Source organism: Ictidomys tridecemlineatus, chromosome 8 (genome assembly GCF_052094955.1).
Source record: "Ictidomys tridecemlineatus isolate mIctTri1 chromosome 8, mIctTri1.hap1, whole genome shotgun sequence".
Lineage (NCBI taxonomy): Eukaryota > Metazoa > Chordata > Mammalia > Rodentia > Sciuridae > Ictidomys > Ictidomys tridecemlineatus.
The window spans coordinates 80,812,802-80,827,889 of NC_135484.1; the positions used below are offsets into that span (position 1 = coordinate 80,812,802).

At 32.1% G+C, this 15,088-nt stretch overlaps 1 protein-coding gene across 1 annotated transcript in view; it reads right to left on the reverse strand.

Moving 5' to 3' along the window:
- The window catches only part of Mei4 (meiotic double-stranded break formation protein 4), a 174,035-nt gene that overhangs the window by 43,283 nt on the left and 115,664 nt on the right, over nt 1-15,088 (reverse strand). The gene's annotated exons all lie outside the window — the stretch shown is intronic.

A 15,088-nucleotide genomic window follows, 5' to 3' on the forward strand; every position in this document is an offset into this window, starting at 1 on the left:
ATTTCCCCAATGTACAGCACCCCATTGTTTCATTGAAGAAACTGCAAAGGAAAAAGAAGCTCTAAGCTAGTGGTTGATTCAACTCGATGGAGAAACACAATCCACAATCTAAGAAGAAAAATTCTCCTGTACTTGCAAACACTGGGATAGGGGTTAAGGGGCAATGATGCTGTATATACTGAAGATGCAGCAAAGACCCTATGATTGTTTACACTTAAAATACTAGTTTTATTGCATTCCATAAACTCCTCAAAATATCAAGGCCAATGCAACAGGATTCCATGAGAGGGTCAATTGAAAAGCCCTCAACTAAGTACCACTACCTGCTCTCCAGCAAAGAAATGCAGAGGGTTATTTTTACTGGCATCTAAGTACACAACTACTACAGACAGGGATAATCCATGTAGCATCTATGGAAAAACCTGTCAGTTACAATGGTAATTTCTTTATTAGAGTTGAGATGAAAATGCAAAAGCCAATTATACAAAAAAATGAAAGAAAGAAAGAAAGAAAAACAGATTCTACGAGAAACACAGAGTTACACAACCAAAAATGATTTTGCTGAGAAGTTAACACTGGATAAATCACCATATTTTTTTCTCATTTTTTTTCTCATTTTTTTCCAAAAGTAAAAAATTCTTTAAGTCAGTTAAAGATGCTTTATATGCAAAGATCTTTTCTGTTGCCATAATATTACATTACTGGTAACTTAATTGACCTTTTTCTATTTCAATTCAAATCCATTAACCTGTTGAGAAAAACTAAATGAGCACAAAGCTTTTAAAATGTAGGCAAACATGACTTTAAAAGATATTTTTTAAAGCAAAACAATAAATGAATCTTCAAAACAATCATTGAATCTTCATCCAGTCAGGTCATGCTTAGAGGGTATGAGCAGTAAATCATAGATAAGACCAGGATGATTGTCACTATAAATCATATGTCGTGATATAACAACCTCTGATTTATGATTTAAAAAGCCATTTTTGAAGACGCTATGAAGAAGCAACTTAAAATGTAAAAATCAGGTTATTTGTTCTTTAACAAAATAATAGGTTCACATTTTTAAGTAATATAATTTACTCAAGGTCTTAAATTTATTTTGCTATGGATGAAGAAAAAGATGTAATATAATTGGTAAATATGTGGAAAGAGAACAGGGAGCAAATTGGGAGCTCTGAGTTCTAATTCTGGTTCTGTTGCCAGCTGGGTCAGTGGCTTTGGAGAATTCACTCCTCAGAACCTAATTCTGGAAACAAATGCAGATGCTTAATAGTTAAGTGTAGATAATTTGATCCCAAGGGAGTTGAATCAAACTTTAGAATGATACCCCATCTAAGGTGAGTTTTATGGATACTCCTCAAACAAATTGCATTATGATCACCTCTGTGGCCACTTTACCACTTTAGTTTGGAGGGCATTTTAAGGGTTATAAAGGGTAAATGCTGATGTAAAACAGCAAAATTACTAATGCTTTTTACAATTACTATGTTTTCTTTCTTTCAACACAATAAATATACATGGCTTTATGAATCATGTTACTAGTTCTTTAGAGTTCATGATCTCAAAGGATGTCCTGAAATTTAAATTGTGAGTTCCTGATGGATTATTGTTATTTCTGCAAAACAAAGGCTTTTTGTCTACATTGAGGGGTCACAAAATATCTTTCAGAGCCTTGAATCTATAACAGAAACCTTCCAAGAATGCATGAATGTATTGTGGCTAATTTTAAAATCTTTTAAAAATCTAGAACAATTTTTCAATTCAAAAGTCAAAATCTTCATGTTAAAGAATTATGAAGTTAATATAAAACACTAAACAAATACAAAGTATTTGGTATTTTTTAATCTAAAATTTAAATTATGCAGTGAATGTATCAGAGTATAGTTTTTGTTATAACAGTGACAATACCTAAATGCATCCCTTGAACCTTACCATATGTTAGGAAAAGAAGTTAAAGTAATTATTGTACTAATAATATTAGAAAATAGAAGTGTTGTCCCAGATCTTCACATTCTTTCCCTCACCTTTTGAATAAAGCATCAAGTACTGATGGCTTTAGGAACTATGACTAATTGGCCTTCCAGGAATAAGACAATCTATTTGAATTTTAAATAGATGAAACTACATTCCTTGCCTGTGTTAAGGGTAGGTTAATGGCTTTTTCATTTTTTGCTGTTCATTGGAAACCAAAAGAAATCACATTCTTTTGAGTTGGGTTTTTTTTGTTTGGTTGGTTGGTTTTGTTTTTTGCTATGCTGGTAATTGTACTCAGAGTCTCATGTTTGCTAAGCACTCTGCCACTTAGCTACTCCAGCCCTTGATCTTTCCTGACTCCTTGGTTCACATATCAATGGTGTCTTCAGATGATTTCTGAGTTAAGTGGATGCCTGAGTTTAATCCCACCTTATGTAGTCAGTCTTTGACTTCTACATTGCTATACAAGTGGTCAGGTAAAATGCAAGATGTTGGTCAGTAGGGATTAACATATTCACCTGATAAGATAACTTCAACATTGTCTGATAGATCATCCTTTTGTACTCAGGCTTTCATAGTATTTCTAACTCTCAAAGATGATCTTTTCCTCCTACAGTTCCCTTTCTCTTGATAATTTTCATCTGTATCGCTTCTTGGCCTTTTGGCTAAGATCAAGTGTGTGATAATTTTCATCTGTGTCTCTATGAGTCTACAGGGTGAGTGTATTTACTTAATACTTTAGGTATTCTCTAGCAGGGTGGTTACTTTGTTCAACAGATTCTTTATATTACAAGAAATCTATTTTGTTTTGTATTTTAATTTTCTGCATTTGGTTATTTAATATCTGTTTGGAAAGTATATTGGAGTATGATGTGAGGTAAGACTCTTAAGTGGGAGATAATCCAATTTCCATTATTTGTTTAATAATGCTAATTCTTTGCCTTTAATTTGTGATGTTTCATTTAGTATACACTTAGTTTTCACATATAGCATTTGTTCATTGATTTTTCTATCAATTCTTAAACTGTTCTCATGCTTATTTATTTACTTTAGATATACTGTGTATTTTAATACCTAATTTTGTGTTATAACTGTTTTAATAGGTGATATTTCTGGTTTTATTTCTAAATGGGCTTGAGAATTTTTTTTTTCAAATTCAGAAGCCAACTGCATAGATTACGATTGAGAATTTTTGTTAAATGCAGCGAGACCTTAAAACTGCAGTGTTCTTATTTCTTTTTCCACTTAAGAACATATTTTTTAAATTACATCTTTGAAATGAAAAGTCTTTATGGTTTATAGCTTCCATTATATTTATTTATCAACTTTTCTCATCATTTTCATTTCTTTGTCCTTCTCTATTATATATCAAATGAACTTCTCAAGTCATTCCTTCATCATTGACTCAATTTTCTGTAATATTGATTATTGAGTTTTTTTAATCTTCAAGGTGCATTTCAATTTTCCTAATGGAATTTTAGATCTCTTATAATTTTCTCATTTCACCACATTCTATTTTTATTTCTCTCCTCATGCTTTTTATAATTCAATGTTTTTTGTCCTTTTTACCAACTTTTTATATCAAATATGCATCCTTTCATGCCACCGAGCAAGTCAGACTACCTTCTATTTATTTTAGTTTATTTAATAAGTCATTTTCAAATTCTTTCTCTTCCTTCTCATATTTAGTCAATTCTGTCAAATTTACATTTGGGAACAGAAAAAAATATGTCTACTGTCTACCAAAGATAATCAGTTTGTTTTATTTTTTCCTTGTTACTTCCTTGTTACTGGGAGACTTTCTGCCAAACTGTTCCTGTAGCTTTGAATTATTTGAATCTAAGATAGATTCTGCATCCTTTCTAGTTTTTCTGATGAAGAAAATTTAGTCTAAAAAATATTCAAAAATAAATCCAAGTGGAAAACAAGTGCAGGATTTGTCTGGCTCTTAACTATTCCATGAACTGTTTTCCTAAACTGCCTCTTTTCCAGGAGTTCCCAGAGGACACAAGAATAGAAGTTTGGAGATATTTCAAGATCCAAACTACTGTTTCACTGTCCTTTAAATTTTGATACACCAGTGCAATGCCTTAGATTCTTTTTATATTATAGTATTGCTGGTCTCATAAAATGAGTTGCCAAGTGTTTGCTTTTCTAATGTTTGGAAGAGACTGTTGGGAAGTGTAATGTTTCTTTATAAATTGTTCTATAGAATTTGCTAATAAAACCATCCAGGTCCAGGGTTTTCTTTGTTGGGAGGTTTTAAACTATAAATTCAAATTTATTTAATGAATGTATAAGACTATTGAGGTTATCTTTTTTTCCTCACACAGCTTGTATCTTTCTAAGAATTGTTCTATATCATCTAATTTGAATTTGCAGGGACAGAGATATACATAGTGGCCCCATACTATTCTTTTTTTAAAAATATTTATTTTTTAGTTTTAGATGGACACAATATCTTAATTTTATTTTATTTTTATATAGTGCTGAGGATCTAACCCAGCGCCTCAGGCATGCCAGGTGAGCACGCTACCACCTAAGCCACATCCTGAGCCCATCCCATATTATTCTTTTAACATCTGTACTGATGTCCTTTTCATTACTGAGCTTTATAATTTTTATCTTCTCCCCCAACCAAATAATCAATCTTTGGTTTACTGATTAATTTCTGTTGCCCCTTTTAGTATTCTAATGATTTTTACTATCATCTTTAGTATTGTCTATGTGATTTGAGCTTAATTTTCTCATGCTTTTCCAATTTCTTACATCATTGATATAAGACCTCTCTATGATACTATCTTACGCATCTGATGCTATAAATTTCCCTTATAATTATTACTTTAGGTGCAATTCACATTTTGATGTATTATATTTTTTGTGATCTTTTTATTGGTTGCTCAAAACAAATAAACTGGAAATTTTTTTCTAATATCCCATTAGATTTTATCTTTGACCACTGGGTTATACAGAAGAGTACTCATCAATTTCCAAACAGGAGGATTTTATAGACACTCTTCTGTTATTAACTACTCACTAAATTCTATGATAATTACAGAATATCCAACACATAATTTCAATTATTTAAATCTTGTAAAGTCTATTTTGTGATTCACAATATGATTTATCTCAGTGCCTGTTAAATGTGCACTTGAAAATATTATGGATTCTATTGTTGTTGGGTGGATGGTTCTAGAAACAACACTTGAGCCAAACTGGTTGATCGTTTTTTTCAGTTCTTCTACAACGATTGCTGATTTTTCATTTAGTTTTACTATCAATTACTAAAATCATCAGGAACAACTACATATCTTCTCTGAAGTTTAATAATTTTTGTTTCATGTTTTGGAGTTTCATGCATTTCTTAGTTGTACACATATTTAGGACTATATCTTTCTGGTGAATAACATGCTTGTCATTATGTGATATCCTTGATTATCCCTACTGATCTTCCATGATCCTTCTGCCTCAGCCTCCTGTGCTGCTGGGATTATAGGCATGTGCTACCACATCCAGCTCCTACTGATCTTCCTTCTTTAGAGATGCATTTTTGCTAATAATAATACAGTCTACCCAACTTTCTTTGGGTTAGTATTTTCATAGTATAAATATACCTTCTTCTGGAGTAAATACTTCTTAGCTTCTAATTTAATTATCTTGTTTAAAATATTTTTGGTAGTTCATTCTAGGAATTAAATTAAATTTCTAATTTTTTTAGTGTATTTAGAGTTAATATTTTCCACTTTGACTAGCAGCCTCACAACCACAGGTCCCTGATATCCTGAGCACCTTATGCTTTAGTTGTTACACACATTGCATGCACAAACACCAGGTTTGTGCATGCAATGTGTATAACCTTTGTTTCATCAGTCACATAACCTTTGTTTCATCAGTCACATAGAATTAAAAGAATGTAATAAAAGCAACATGCTCTATTATATTCACTCAAATATTAAGCTTTACTTTTGCGCTTCCTTCATTCCTGAAATTACAGTTTTCTTTGTCATGTCAATTCATCTTAGTCTGAAGTACTATGTGTAGCATTTCTTTCACAGAAGGTCCACTGACAATAAATTCTTTTAGTTTTTCTTCATGTGAAGTACATGCCTATCATTCAAAAGGGTATATTTACTAGATGTGGGACTTGATGTTTTTCTGTAAATTTGGGGCCAGTATGGTTTCTGATTTGAAGTGTGCAGTCATTTGAAATGTTATATCATTTTTTTCCTTTGTAAAAAGAAAAGCATCATCTTCAGTTTTGAAGAAGTTGAAAATTTCCATAACTTCAGTGTTTATGATTCACCAGAAAATCAATATATTTATGGTTTTCTCCAAATTCTGCATTTTTTTAGCCATTAGTTTCAAATATACTCTTTGTCACAAATTTCTTTCACCTCTCCTTCAGGTACTCTAGTGGCCTGAGTGTTATAACTTTTGATGCCCCCCACCTCGAGATTTCTAGAATTCTGTTCAACCATTTTCCATTATTATTTTTTATCTAAAATTAGATAATTTTAATTTTCCTGTCTCATGTATGCTGACCTTTTTCTATGTCAGCTTTATGGGCACATCTACTATTGACCCATATAATGAATATTTTATTTCTGATATTGTGTTTTTCACTTCTAAAGTTTACATTTTTAAATATACATGTTTGTTAAAGTTATGTACATATGTAAATGTGTGTATACACACATTATACACACACATACACACACATATATAAATATGTTACTATTACCCTGAACTCTGGTGTGAACTCTATCTTTTCATTCATTTCAAGAGTGTTTATATTTACCTCAAGGAGCATGGGTATAACATTTGCTTTAAAATTTTTTTCTGAAATTTTTAATATCTGAGTTATCTCAGGGATATTCTCAGGGATGCTTTCCTGATTCTTTGTGTTTAGTGAGTAATTTTGGATCATATCTTAGATCCTCTGAATAGTGTGCTGTAAAACTCTGGGTTCTATTAAAGATTTTTAGAGAAAGTTGATGTTTTGATTTGTTTTATCAGACAATGAAAATGCTTAGGTCCAATGTTCAAATTATGTCTTGCCTTCTGTGGGTAAAAATTTTACTGTCAGATTTCAATGTCTTTACCACAGTTTCGGTGTAACCCATGTATGTGCCACTAGGGAGCTTGTCTGGGTTATATGAAGTGGACTATATCATAATTCAGTTCTTAAAGACTTGCGAGTGTTTGGCATCTATCTCAGCTCAGGGATGAGTCTGAAAATTATGTCCTTAATACAGAGAATTAAGAATACCCTTCTCCAGGTCTCTCCTCTTTAGGGCGCATCTCTGCCCTTTTCTGATCCCAGGAATCTCTTTACCTATTTCTTCCTCTGTGAGAGACTAAGTTTCTCTCAGAGTTTTAACTATTTATGTCATCCATACACTTACATGGTTGTGACCTACTCACTGCATCAACAGAAGAGAAAAAAAATGATAAAGGAAAACAAAAGTATCAAGTATTCCTGCCCTACTCAGTATAAAAGCGCCATTCCCACTTCTTTTGCCAGAAAGACATGTTTTGGTCAAAATTTTTGCTGTTCTAGAGCACTGCATAGTTCCCTCTTAAAGCTGCTCTTGGATCAGACATGAGAGATAAAAGAGAAAAATGGAAAATATAATCCAGCTAGTATTGTTTATTTATATTTTTTACATTTTAGAGTCCTCAAGCAGTTGATTTTTATTTTGTTTTCTCCAAAATTTCAGAATTTTAATCAATGGGAAATACAGAATGGAGTGGTTTATATCGCATCCTTACCCTAAATTGTATTTTGGATTTTGAACTTTAAGAACTTAAAATTTTATTGATTATGCAAAGATAAAAGTATAAGTGAAATAAAATGTATATTCTGTCCTCACATGACAAATCTTTGAATCCTTTAAGATGCTCAATGCCATGGACCGAGAAAGAAATTCAAACATTACAATTAAACTAATTTGGTAACTCTGTAATATTTCTTAAAGTCTGTCCAATACCATAAACCTAAGCAACTAGAGTTTAAACAAAAATCTTTGTGGTTACCCAGTCCTGTGTTACACAGAAGATGGTTCAAAAACTATCTGTTTTCAAAACAATATCTGAGAACTTTTTCCTGAAGCCACAGTGTAATTCTCCCTCTTCCCTCCCCTCATTTCTCTATCTCTGTTTCTTTTTGCGGTAGTAGGGACTAAACACAGCCTCTTGCTTGATAGACAAATACTTTACCACTGAGGAATATTAGCAGCTCTCCTTTAAATTTGTTATTTCTAAACAGAGTCTTCCTAAATTGCTTGCTACAACCTTGAACTCTAATCCTCATTCTTCAGCTTCCCCAGTAGCTGGGTTTATGGGCATATGCCACCACATATTATTAATTTTTACACATGTGTATTAGTATCAGTAGAGTTTTCCCTTTAAAGTTTCATATCTTGTTAAATAGTAATTACAATAGCAGTAAACAGCAATTGTGCACTTATATCAAGTTCGCTAACCACAAATGTTTTAACTTCATGAAACCCACAAAAACTGCATGCAATAGATAGTATTGCTATCCATACTTAAGAAGAGAAAAATTGAGGCTTGCACCAATTATTGTTTTTTATTTAATCCTTGAATGCTTAGATATTTTTTCTAATAGGCAAGAAAATTTTAAATACATTTGTGCAATGATACAAACAGATATTTAAAAAATGAAAATTCTGTAATATCTTAATAGACAGTGGTAAGATTTTTCCAAGTGTCACATCATATTTTATTATACTTTTTGGTTTGTTCAAGTCAAGATACAAATAAAATTCATATATAACAAGAATTGGAAAATCTCTTAAGAGTCAGATAATAAGTATTTGATGCTTTGCAAGCCATACGGTCTCTATCGAAAATGTTCAACTCTGTTGTTTCAGTGTAAAAGCAGCTTAGTCAAGGCATAAATGAATAGATATGGCTGAGTTCCAATAAAATTTTATTTACAAAAGCAGATGGCAAGCTAGATTTAGCTCATGGACCACAGTTGATCCATCCCTGAAACATGGCTGTCATTTAATATGTTTCTTTAGTTACTTTAAAAATGTAGACACATGCTTCTACTTAGTCTCCCTTCCTCAATTTCTCATTATAATGCAATCTATTTGCTGAAGAAAATGAATTGTTTTCCTAAATAATCTGGGTTTCGTCAGGTGCCTCCTCTTGGATAATTTAATATGCTCCTCAGTCTCTGTATTGCCTGTAAGTATGCAATTTGCCTGAGAGACTTCAGGCTTGATTTGTTAACCAGACTGTTTCAGAGGTTACAATATATGTAGGCATCTGATTCCAAAGCTCATGCTCTTAGCCACATGATTTAGTTTATCCATGGAGACATCTCTTTAAAAAGATTTAGTCTATTAAGTGATAAATGAATGCCTTCACTTTCATCTTTATAGCCACAGATGAAAGTTTTTCCTAAATAGTAGTTTCAAAAAGGCATTCAGTAAAGTGGAAATTTTTTAGGTCAATCGTGTATTTTGAAGAGTTTTAAGCCTTGTTTCATCCATACCTAATGATTACTTTTATCAAAAATGCCAGTAATGGAGAAAACTGCATAAATATGATAAAGTAGAGCTTATTATCAGAAATTTCTCTTAAGTTCTTGTTAAACAAACCAAAACTTTAAAAAAAAGGAAAAAACCCACAACAAGGGCCTCTAATCTCTATTTTGTTTTCTTGTGCTCAGTTTGATATAAATTCTATTTTCCCTGATGGACTGACTGCTGACCTAGCCAAGCTTCCTAGATCTTAAGATATAATTAAAATATGCATAATTTTAGAAAAGAATATGGTTCCTCTCTCAACAGAAACAGGTCAGCTGTTTCTTGCTCAGAGCTATGATTATTTTTCTTTTTATCTTATTTAAAATGCTTATTTCATTGCTACATTTTGCCCTGATACAGAAAATTAGCTTACTTTTGAGAAGTATAAGTATGTGTACACTTGTTCCAGATTCAGAATCTTTTATTTGCATGCTCTATTTTAATTAATGAATTGCTTTACTTAACAAGAGAAATAGACATCTAAAAGAAAAATACTTTCTGATGTATGCAGTGGAGCTTCTGAATTTCTGTCTGCTAATATTTTTTCATCCAATTTTTAAAATCTACATGCATGTAGAAATTTCATCTACTTTGTAAACATTAGGTCTCTGAAGTATTTAATGTAAGTATGCATATAATACTCTAAATTCAGATTTCAGCCTATCAATATTCCAAAAGCACTATTCATTTTTAATAGCTTGGATACTATATTCACAAACATGCTGATTAGATAGAGATATGAACTGCATCTAAGGAGAAAAACATTTCTAAGAAGCAATTAAGACTGGAATTTCATTTAAAATCAATATACTTCTGGCACTTAGGAGACTTTTTCAGTAGACAACTATTTTGTGATGCCAAAAGCACAGATCTTAATTACACATAATATATAAATTCAAATACATTGCTATTTTCTCATCTATTACTTCAGATTCCATATCTTTTTGTTTTTAATTTTAGTTGTAGATGAACACAATATCTTTATTTCATTTTTATGTAGTGCTGAGTATCGAACCCAGTGCTTCACACCTGTGAGGCAAGCACTCCATCATTGAGCTATAGACCCAGTCAGAGATTCCAAATTTCTGAAAAAAATGTTTTGACTTATGGATATACTGGAAAAGTGTCAATTATTTTGTTTACATAATTTCTAAAAATAGTATATTTGAGTATTTTTCCTTTCTAAAAACAGTATATTTGAGTATGATTCCTTCTTGGATATTTCATTCTTCCTTTCAATTTAACATGCTTTCAAATTGTATCAATATCAATACATGAAGACCTAATTTATGTATTCTAACTGCTTTATAGTTATTTTTCCTGCACCAGATATAGCCATATTTTATAAGACTCCTATTTCTAATTTTGAGCTATTGAAAAGAGGTCAAAATTATCATCCTTGTACAAGATCCCTTTGGATGGCAGACTTGCTATTTCTCAGAGGGTATACATCTTTGATTTGGTCCAGTGATGAATTTCATTTTTCTGTATCGTCACTAGCATCTCTGATGCCATCAAGTTAACTTTTTAAAAGTCTGTGTCAATATAAGCAGTATAAAACATTTTACTGTTTCTGTAATTGGCATTTCCCTAATACCACTGAGGCTGAGATCATTCATGTTAATTTATTTGCCTTTTATGTTTTCTCTTTTATCAAACTTCCTTTTCATATCTTTAAGTTCATTTTTCTATTAGACTGGTCATCACTTTTTTATCGGTGTGTGGTTCATCATAATATATACAAATGTACTATTAATCTTTGATATATTATAGTTTTTATAGAATGTTTTGGGGAAAATATCTTAAAACTATTTACCATGGAAACAAATTAAACCTTTATAAATAACTTTTCTTTGTAAATCAATTCAGTTCCATAAACAAATTTCCTAGCACATTGAGAACACAGACACTTGACAGCAAATTGAGGGGAAAGAAGGTCAATGACCCCACCTACTGCCCTGTTAAGTGAACCTCCTGGTGGTGCTGAAAAGTGCTAGAGGAATATTCCATTGTGTATATATATCACAGTTTGTTTATTCATTCATCTACTGAAGGGCTTCTAGTTGGTTCCACAATTTAGCTATTGTGAATTGTGCTGCTATAAACATTGATGTGGCTGTGTCACTGTAGTATGCTATTTTTAAGTCCCTTGGGTATAGACCAAGGAGTGGGATAACTGGGTAAATGATGGTTCCATTCCAAGTTTTCCAAGGAATCTCCATACTGCTTTCCATATTGGCCACACCAATTTGAAGTCCCACCAGCAATGTATTAGTGTGACTTTTCCCCCACATCTTCACTAACACTTATTGTTGTTTGTATTCTTAATAGCTACTATTCTGACTGGAGTGAGATGAAATCTTAAAGAGTAGTTTTGATTTGCATTTCTCTAATTGCTAGAGATGTTGAATATTTTTTCATATATTTGTTGATTGATAAACAAATTATGGTATATATACACAATGGAATATTACTTAGGATTAAAAGAAAATAAAATCATGGCATTCTCAGGTAAATAGATGGAGTTGGAGAATATCATGCTAACTGAAATAAGCCTATCCCCCAAACCAAAAGCTGAATATTTTCTCTGATAAGTAGATACTGATCGATAGTGTGGGTGGAGGTGGGAGCATGTGAAAAATGGAGAAACTTTGGATAGGGCAGTGGGATGGGAGGAGGAGAAAAGGGAATAGGGGTAGGAAAGATGGTAGAATGAGATGGACATCATTATCCTAGGTACATGTATGAAGACACAAATGGTGTGACTCTACTTTGTGTACAACCAGAGAAATAACAAATTATGCTTCATATGTGTTCTGTGAATTGAAATGCATTCGGCTCTCATGTATAGCAAATTAGAATAAATAAATAAATTTTAAAAAGTCAAAAAAGAGAAAAGTGCTAAAGGAGGAAATCTGAACTATTAAAAGAAAGCTCCTGTCTACAGAATTACTTATACTACATAAACTCATTACATAAACTCAGAACTTATGAGCTGTGGATTCTTGAAGATGGTTCCATAAGCTGTATAATGCTCTGGATTATGAAACAGAAAATGTATAAAAACTTAGAGCCTTTTGTGTGAAAAGCCCTACAAAATCTCACTTGGAGACCTCATCTTATTCCGTTTGAAAAATAAACCTAAGGAGACATATAGGATGCCCGCATCTGTTTCTGATTCATCTGGGCCCTTTGATTCTTAATATTCCTGAAATTGTAGTAAGCTGATATTGAGATGTCCGATTCATAGGACTTGGCAATCTGTCTGATTATGAATATTTATTCATAAGGTTTGGCAGCTATTTTGCAGGGTTAATCTTGACCCCCTTCCCCGCCAATGAATTTCTATTTTATCTATAGTGTCTGCCTTATTTTAGATTCTCCCTCACTCTCCCTACCTGATTTAACCTGACACATCATAAAAAACATCTATCTTTCTAATGATTCCAGTTTCTTTACAAAATGTAACCTCTGCCCTTCCCTGTTTACCCTTCTCTCAAAGTAACTGGTAAATTATACTTGACCTTCCTATCAAGTGATTCAAGGAGTCTTCATTTAGCCAGAGCCATGAAAAACTATTAGATTTTACCTAGGAAAAGAGAACATGACTGATAAATTGGGTAGAGTTACATTTTTGTTTTAATGGCCCAGACTGAAGCTAAAAAAAATTCCTTAACATTCACATAAAATGAATGTGACACACCTCTTTCCCAATCATCATTCTAGAGTAAATAAAAAATTACTTTGATAAAATTTTAAAAGTAAAAAACATTGATAAGCCAGCTTTTAGCAGTACAAATTTAGTAATGACTCATGAAGGCTGAAAATCACATGCCATCCAGTTCAGCAGAGAAACCTATGTACTTATTAATAAAATTCTCATGGAAAAGGTGTGTTTCTTCCTGTTCAAATTTTTTTGTAATAGTTTATTATAAGAAGAATTTGAATTATTTATTCTTTAAATGTATTTTAAAGTTTTAGCTGTAAAGCTATTAAGTAGTAGATTTTCTTGAGGAGGAAAATGAGAGACTTAATTACTACTTCAATCTCATTATTAATCTATTTAGGTTTTCTATTTCTTCTTGATTCAATCTTGGTAGACTAGATGTGTCTAGGGATTTATCCTTTTCTTCTAGATTTTGGAATTTATTGGCATATAATTATTTAAAGTATTTGCTTATGATCTTGGTATTTGTGGTATCGGTTGTAATGTCTCCTTTTTCATCTCTGATTTTACTTACAAAAGTCTTCTCTCATTTTTTTCTTAGTCTAGCTAAAGGCATGTCAATCTGGTTTATCTTTTTAAAAAATCAACACCTTGCTGTATTGATATTTTGTATGTTTTATTTTAGTTTTGATTTCACTTATTTCTTCTCTGATCTTTATATTTTTTATTTGTTCTTTTCAGTTATACATAACAGTAGAGTATATTTTGCCTTATTTATACAAACATAGAGTACATCTTCTTCTAATTAGGATAATTATCATTCCAGTTTCATGTTTGTACATGATGTGGAGATTCACTATAGTATATTCATATATGGACATAGGAAACTTATGCCATAATTTCACTTCTCTTTATAGTTAAGTAAATTTCCACAGTGTACATAATATACATTTTCTTTATTCATTCATCTTTTGAAGGACACCTAGCTTGGTTCCATAATTTAGCTATTGTGAATTGACCTTTTATAAATATTAATGTGGCTGTGTCACTGTAGTACTGATTTTAAGTCCTTTGGGTACATCTTGAGGAGTGGGATAACTGGGTCAAATGGTGGTTTCATTCCAAGTTTTCTAAGGAATCTCCATACTGCTTTCCAGAGTAGTTGCACCAATAGCAATCCCATCAGCAATATATGAGTATACCTTTTCCCTCACATCCTCACCAACCCTTATTGTGATTTGTATTCTTGATTGTTGTCATTCTTACCTGAGCGAGATAAAATCTCAGTGTAGTTTTAATTTGCATTTCTCTAATTGCTAGAGATATTGAAAATATTTTCATATATTTGTTGACTATTCATACTTGTTCTGTGAATAACACATTTAAAAAAATATTTATTTTTTTAGTTGTAGTTGGACACAATATTTTTATTTTATTTACTTTTTTTTATGTGGTGCTGAGGATGAAACCCAGGGCCCTGCATGTGCTAGGTGAGAGCTCTACTGCTGAGTCACAACCCAAGCCCCGAATAACCCATTCATTGATTGGATTGTTGTGTGTGTGTGTGTGTATGAGTGTGTGTGTGTTAAGTTTCTTGAATTCTTTATATATCCTGGAGGTTAATGCTCTATCTGAGGTTCAGGTGGCAAAGATTTTCTTCCATTCTGAAAGCTCTCTCGCCAAACTTTTGGTTCTTTTGTTGTGAAGAAGCTTTTTGGTGTGATACCATCTTATATATTAATTCTTGATTTTACTTCTGGGGCTTTAGGAGTCTTGTTGAGGTAGATGGTTCCTAACCCTACATGATGGAGACTCGGGTCACTGTGCTAATGCTTATGTCCTTGATCTACTCTGAGTTGAGTTTTGTGTAGGGTGAGAGAAA